The following is a 6,512-nucleotide window of genomic DNA, read 5'->3' on the forward strand; positions in this document are numbered from 1 at the left end:
GATCTCCCTGTGCTATCTTGCTACTTCCCACTAGCTATCTATTTTATGTTTGGTAGTGTATATATGTCCATGCCACTCTCTCACTTTGTCACAGCTTACCCTTTCCCCTCCCCATATCCTCAAGTCCGTGCTGTAGTAGGTCTGTGTCTTTATTCCCGTATTACCCCTAGGTTCTTCATGACCTTTTTTTTTCTTAGATTCCATATATAGGTGTTAGCATACAGTACTTGTTTTTCTCTTTCTGACTTACTTCACTCTGTATGACAGACTCTAGGTCCATCCGCCTCACTACAAATAACTCAACTTCGTTTCTTTTTATGACTGAATAATATTCCATTGTATATATGTGCCACATCTTCTTTATCCATTCATCTGCTGATGGACACTTAGGTTGCTTTCATGTCCTGGCTACTGTAAATAGAGCTGCAATGAACATTGTGGTCCATGACTCTTATTGAATTATGGTTTTCTCAGGGTATATGCCCAGTAGTGGGATTGCTGGGTCGTCTGGTATTTCCATTTGTAGTTTTTTAAGGAACCTCCATACTGTTCTCCTTAGTGGCTGTATCAATTCACATTCCCACCAACAGTGCAAGAGGGTTCCCTTTTCTCCACACCCTCTCCAGCATTTATTGTTTCTAGATTTTTTGATGATGGCCATGCTGACCAGTGTAAGATGATATCTCTTTGTAGTTTTGATTGCATTTCTCTAATGATTAATGATGTTGAGCATTCTTTCATGTGTTTGTTGGCAGTCTGTATATCTTCTTTGGAGAAATGTCTATTTAGGTCTTCTGCCCATTTTTGGATTGGGTTGTTTTTTGTTATTGAGCTACATGAGCTGCTTGTAAATTTTGGAGATTAATCCTTTGTCAGTTGCTTCATTTGCAAATATTTTCTCCCATTCTGAGGGTTGTCTTTTGGTCTTGTTTATGGTTTCCTTTGCTGTGCAAAAACTTTGAAGTTTCATTAGGTCCCATTTGTTTATTTTTGTTTTTATTTCCATTTCTCTAAGAGGTGGGTCAAAAAGGATCTTGCTGTGATTTATGTCATAGAGTGTTCTGCCTATGTTTTCCTCTAAGAGTTTGATAGTTTCTGGCCTTACATTTCGGTCTTTAATCCATTTTGAGTTTATTTTTGTGTATGGTGTTAGGGAGTGATCTAATCTTATACTTTTACATGTACCTGTCCAGTTTTCGCAGCACCACTTACTGAAGAGGCTGTCTTTTCTCCACTGTATATTCTTGCCTCTTTTATCAAAGATAAGGTGACCATATGTGCCTGCATTTATCTCTGGGCTTTCTATCCTGTTCCATTGATCTATCTTTCTGTTTTTGTGCCAGTACCACACTGTCTTGATGACTGTAGCTTTGTAGTATAGTCTGAAGTCAGGGAGCCTGATTCCTCCAGCTCCATTTTTCTTTCTCAAGATTGCTTTGGCTATTCGGGGTCTTTTGTGTTTCCATACAAATTGTGAAATTTTTTGTTCTAGTTCTGTGAAAAATGCCAGTGGTAGTTTGATAGGGATTGCATTGAATCTGTAGATTGCTTTGGGTAGTAGAGTCATTTTCACAATGTTGATTCTTCCAATCCAGGAACATGGTATATCTCTCCATCTATTTGTATCATCTTTAATTTCTTTCACCAGTGTCTTATAATTTTCTGCATACAGGTCTTTTGTCTCCTTAGGTAGGTTTATTGCTGGGTATTTTATTTTTTTTGTTGCAATGGTAAATGGGAGTATTTTCTTAATTTCACTTTCAGATTTTTCGTCATTAGTGTATAAGAATGCCAGAGATTTCTGTGCATTAATTTTGTATCCTGCTACTTTACCAAATTCGTTGATTAGCTCCAGTAGTTTTCTGGTAGCATCTTTAGGATTCTCTATGTATAGTATCATGTCATCTGCAAACAGTGACAGCTTTACTTCTTTTCTGATTTGGATTCCTTTTATTTCTTTTTCTTCTCTGATTGCTGTGGCTAAAACTTCCAAAACTATGTTGAATGAGAGTGGTGAGAGTGGGCAACCTTGTCTTGTTCCTGATCTTAGTGGAAATGGTTTCAGTTTTTCACCATTGAGGACGATGTTGGCTGTAGGTTTGTCATATATGGCCTTTATCATGTTGAGGAAAGTTCCCTCTATGCCTACTTTCTGCAGGGTTTTTATCATAAATGAGTGTTGAATTTTGTCGAAAGTTTTCTCTGCATCTATTGAGATGATCATATGGTTTTTCTCTTTCAATCTGTTAATATGGTTTATCACATTGACTGACTTGCGTATATTGAAGAATCCTTGCACTCCTGGAATAAATCCCACTTTATCATGGTGTATGATCCTTTTAATGTACTGTTGGATTCTGTTTGCTAGTATTTTGAGAGGATTTTTGCATCTATGTTCATCAGTGATATTGGCCTGTAGTTTTCTTTCTTTGTGACATCTTTGTCTGGTTTTGGTATCAGGGTGATGGTGGCCTCATAGAAGATGAGCCATATCTTGAGGAGAACATTTGCAATCAATGGCAGTACAGGCTGAGAACTAAGTAATGTGGTTGAGCACCTTTGAACGATGCCGTTTTTAAGAGCTGATTAGGAATAAATATGCCAGTTGCAGCAGAGCTGAAATAAAGCGATGATTAACCAATTTGGGCCTGAGAGCCATGGAGGCCATCTTGGTGTTGAGAAAGCTCGGGGGCCGGATGGTGGCTCAGAGAAGGGACGAGAAAGGAGCTATCAGAGTCCTCATGCAGAACCACAGCTCTGCCCACCAAGGGGTTGACCGTGGCAGTGTGGCGAGGAGGGCCCGGGGGCCGACAGAGGATTAGCTGTAAGCTGCTTAAGCTGCTCACGCAGGGCAAGCCAGCATCGCAGGGAGGAAATTATGGTGGGGGACACTGACGCCCCTAGGATTGTGTTTGGAATGCCCAATTACCATTCAACTGGGAAATGACTGGTCTTCTGGCCGCCCTGTAATCATCTCTCACCTGGACAATTGCACCGGCTTCCCAACGGGTCCCCGTTTGAGCTGGCGGATTCATTCCCTGCACTGTTAGTTACCAGAGTGGTCTTTCCAAAGCACTGCTGTGATGCTGGCACTCACCTCAGAGAAACCTCCGCTGCCTCAGGGCCAAGTCCAGGTCCCTTAGCTTAGGGTTCAAGGCCCTTCGTGGTCCAGCTGTCCCTACTTCCCTCAGTTCCTCCTACTCCCCATTCCTGCCCTATGATGGCCCCACAAGAAGGTTTAGTGGGGCCAGATGTAGCCTCTTCTTTGTGGTGTTGTACAGAGGTGGACCCTCCTCACCTGCCCTGTCTGCTGAAACCCCATCCTTTCTCTGGCCTAATTCAAAGCCCACCTTGACTGTTCCGCCCCCCAACCCAAGCAGAACTAGCTGCTCTCTCTGTTACCATCATACCCTGAATAATCCTTTCCCTGTTTCATATCCGTGTCATCCACTCTTTCTTTTGTATTCCTTAAATACTTATTGGCACCTTTGCAGTGCTACCCACTGTGGTTGGCCCTGAAGAGAGTACAGAAGTGGTTCCCACCCTCCTGGAACTCAGTTTCACACCAAGCATTTAATGCTCTATGCAGCTGTCCCTCCTCTGAGAGGCAAGTCACACTTGTTTAACTCACATGGCACAAGGCATGTGATCAAGAAGTGTTTGAATGAATGAACTAATGAATGAGAGATCAAACAAATGAATGAGTGGCAAAAGTGGATCAATGGGAGGGGTTACAGTGAAACAGGTTTTTTTCTGGGTAGAAGAAATGTAGGGCTGAGCTCCCAGGAACTAGAGGCATCCATGCGGAGGATGACCATCCATCAAGGAGGTTCCAGAAAAGACTCAGAATTAGCTGTGAGATTGAAGTTACAGTGATATGGATTCCAGGGCCAGCCCCACCACTGACTCACTATGTGACCTCAGGTACAGCACGTCCTCTCTTTGAGCCTCAGTTTCCCCATCTGTAAAATGAAGACATCAGAATACAAATGGCCAGTCGTGAGCCTTTGCTAACATGAAGAAAACAGGGGGTACTTCTTAAATGTTGGTGGCTTCCAATGCACCCCTTCTGCGGTGGACTATAATTAGTATTGGGCTATAGCCCGTGTTAGGTGCAGAGAAAAATGGAGCAAGCGTAAGATGATAGGAGGAAAATTAAGCGCAAGATTAACAGGAGTGTGGTAAGTGTGAGCGACACTCCTGTGAGCCAGTGTAGGCCGGGAAGGCTTCCTGGAGGAGGTACGACATTGACCTAAAGGGTGAATAGGACTTAAATATTGAGGAAAGGAGGGGTGAATTCAGGCTGATGTGCAAGCAGCTCTGAGTCAGCAAGGCATTGTCCCGAAGGCCCCCTGCGGGTGCGTTCCTGTGCCACGTCCTCCTCCCTGTCCTAGAAAGAGGCTGGGAAGGAGACCCTGGTTAGAAGGCTGAGCTTCTTGCTCAAAGGGGGCAGATGTGGGTTCTTCTCTGCTGTGTTTTTAACCTGGCGTCCTGCCTTCAGCAGGCCTGAGGCACTGGGCAGTGACCCCGCCATGGGTGGGCTGAATGTGGTGGCTGAAGCTGGGCTCTCCGGGAAGGACCCTGGCTCTGGTCCTCGTGGCTCTGCAGGCTGTGGGCTCTGCTGCTCAGGAGAAAGGGGCTCTGAATTATGTGACGCTCCCTAGCAGGGGGGCTGCTACAACCAGGTTAGCCAGGAACAGGCAGAGGATCCCACTCCCCAGGTTATCAAGCAGGACCTGGGTTTCCCTGGGGGAAGCTGGGGGCTGGGGGGTGGGCATGGCTGTCTGCTTGAGCTGCTCATCTTGTGAGGCCATCTGCCTGCCGGCCTGCTGCTCACTCTTCTGCCTGACTGTCCATTGCCAGCGTTCACAGCTCTGTGAGCCCTGGCGAGGGGCTCTGGGTGATGGGACACTTGCAGGGGCCCTTCCTGTTGGCTGCCAGCTGTAGCAAAGGTCAGAGGAGAAGGCAAGTGTGCTGGTGTGAGGCTCCCGGCTTCTTACAACCTGCTTCCCCTCTCTGCTTCCTTCCTTCCTTTTCAGGACAGCAGAAGGACTCCTAAAGATTCCTAAGAGCTTATCATAGATGGGGGAAACTGAGGCTCAGAGAAGGCAAGAGACCTACCAAAGATCCCAGGACGAATCAGCCAAAGGGCAGAGACCAGAGTCCCCCGACACCCCGTCCTGTTTGCTGTCCTGCACAGCACGGTGTCCTGGCCTTTCTCCCCACTGCACAGTGGAGCCCGGGGGCAGGGTCCCCACTCCCTGCAGTGCTCATGGGAGTCACACCTTTCTCCTCCTGCCTCTTCTTCCACCTCTGCCCTCCCTGCTCCATGTGTCCTAGACCCTCTAAGGCTCTGCTGTCTGGCCTGGCCCGGCTCTCACTGTCTATCTCATTCAGCACCTGCAACCCTGAAGCTCTGATCCTTGGCCAAGGGTTGCATTGTCACCAAGTTATAAACTTGGTCACATACTTCTCTCTGGTTCTCTTCAGGTGGACCCAAAACACGGCCATGCCCAAGCATTCGAGTGAAACACACGTGCTTCCCTGTTCCCTCCCACCACCCCTGGGCTCAAAGGGTGCGGGGAGGAGGCCAGGGCACGCCCGATTCCATCCATCCTGCGGGGCCCGCAGAGGCAGCTGTGGGGAGGCCTCGGCTGGAATTGCAGGGCAGCTGCTTCTGGTCCAGGGAGAGCACAGGCTCTATCAGGGGCCCAGCAGCAGCAGAGCTGGCTGACTTCCTGCGTGCCCAAGAGAGGAGACAGGCGGTTCCTCTTTTTATGAGCTAACCAGACTGAATGCAGCTGCAGTGTCTGTCAGCCGCCGCCGAACATACCCGGTGGCTGCCGTCTCACTTCTTCCCAAGGAATCATACTTATTCAAGTTCAAGCCAAGAAGTCTGTTACCATAACACAAAGTTGTTCGAGTAATAGGCCTAGAAAGTTCTATGAATAATACTGATGGTGGGTGCCCATTGGAAGGGATTCCTCTTTCGTGACACGGTGAGCCTACAATCCCTGACCCACTCAGGTGAGCTCTGGGCTCTTCCACCACTGACCACCATTCACAGGTCAACTCCTACACCAGGGCTTGGCTCCGACATGCTATATAGACTGAAGACAGTGATTGAAAATTGCCTGCAGAGCAATGTACTGGGAAGGTGCTTGGTGCCTCCTTTTTTGTTGGTGGTGGTTACAGACTTGCCAGGGAGGGTGCAAGTGTTTCTTCCCCTTTCTCCATTCTCACCTAGGAGAAAACAGCAGGGTGTTTCTCAAAGCTTGGCATCCTTTGTCCTCAGGGAGTTTTTTTTTTAATTTTTGATGTTTTAGAGCATGATGGTGGAATTTTTCAGTCCCTGGAGGAGGCTTTTTGAGTTTGAAGAGGAAGGGCTGTAAGAATATGTAGTCTGGTGATCTGAGAGAAGATAAATGTGGAGTCTTTGAGGATGAAGAGAGGGGTAGCATGGACCTGGGGCTGGGAGGAGCCTCAGGAAGGGCAGCCGGAGGGGATGTCGC

Source organism: Delphinapterus leucas, chromosome 16 (assembly GCF_059928025.1).
Source record: "Delphinapterus leucas isolate spDelLeu-1000000601 "Yukka" chromosome 16, BTC_Dleu_Yukka2, whole genome shotgun sequence".
Taxonomy (NCBI): Eukaryota; Metazoa; Chordata; class Mammalia; order Artiodactyla; family Monodontidae; genus Delphinapterus; species Delphinapterus leucas.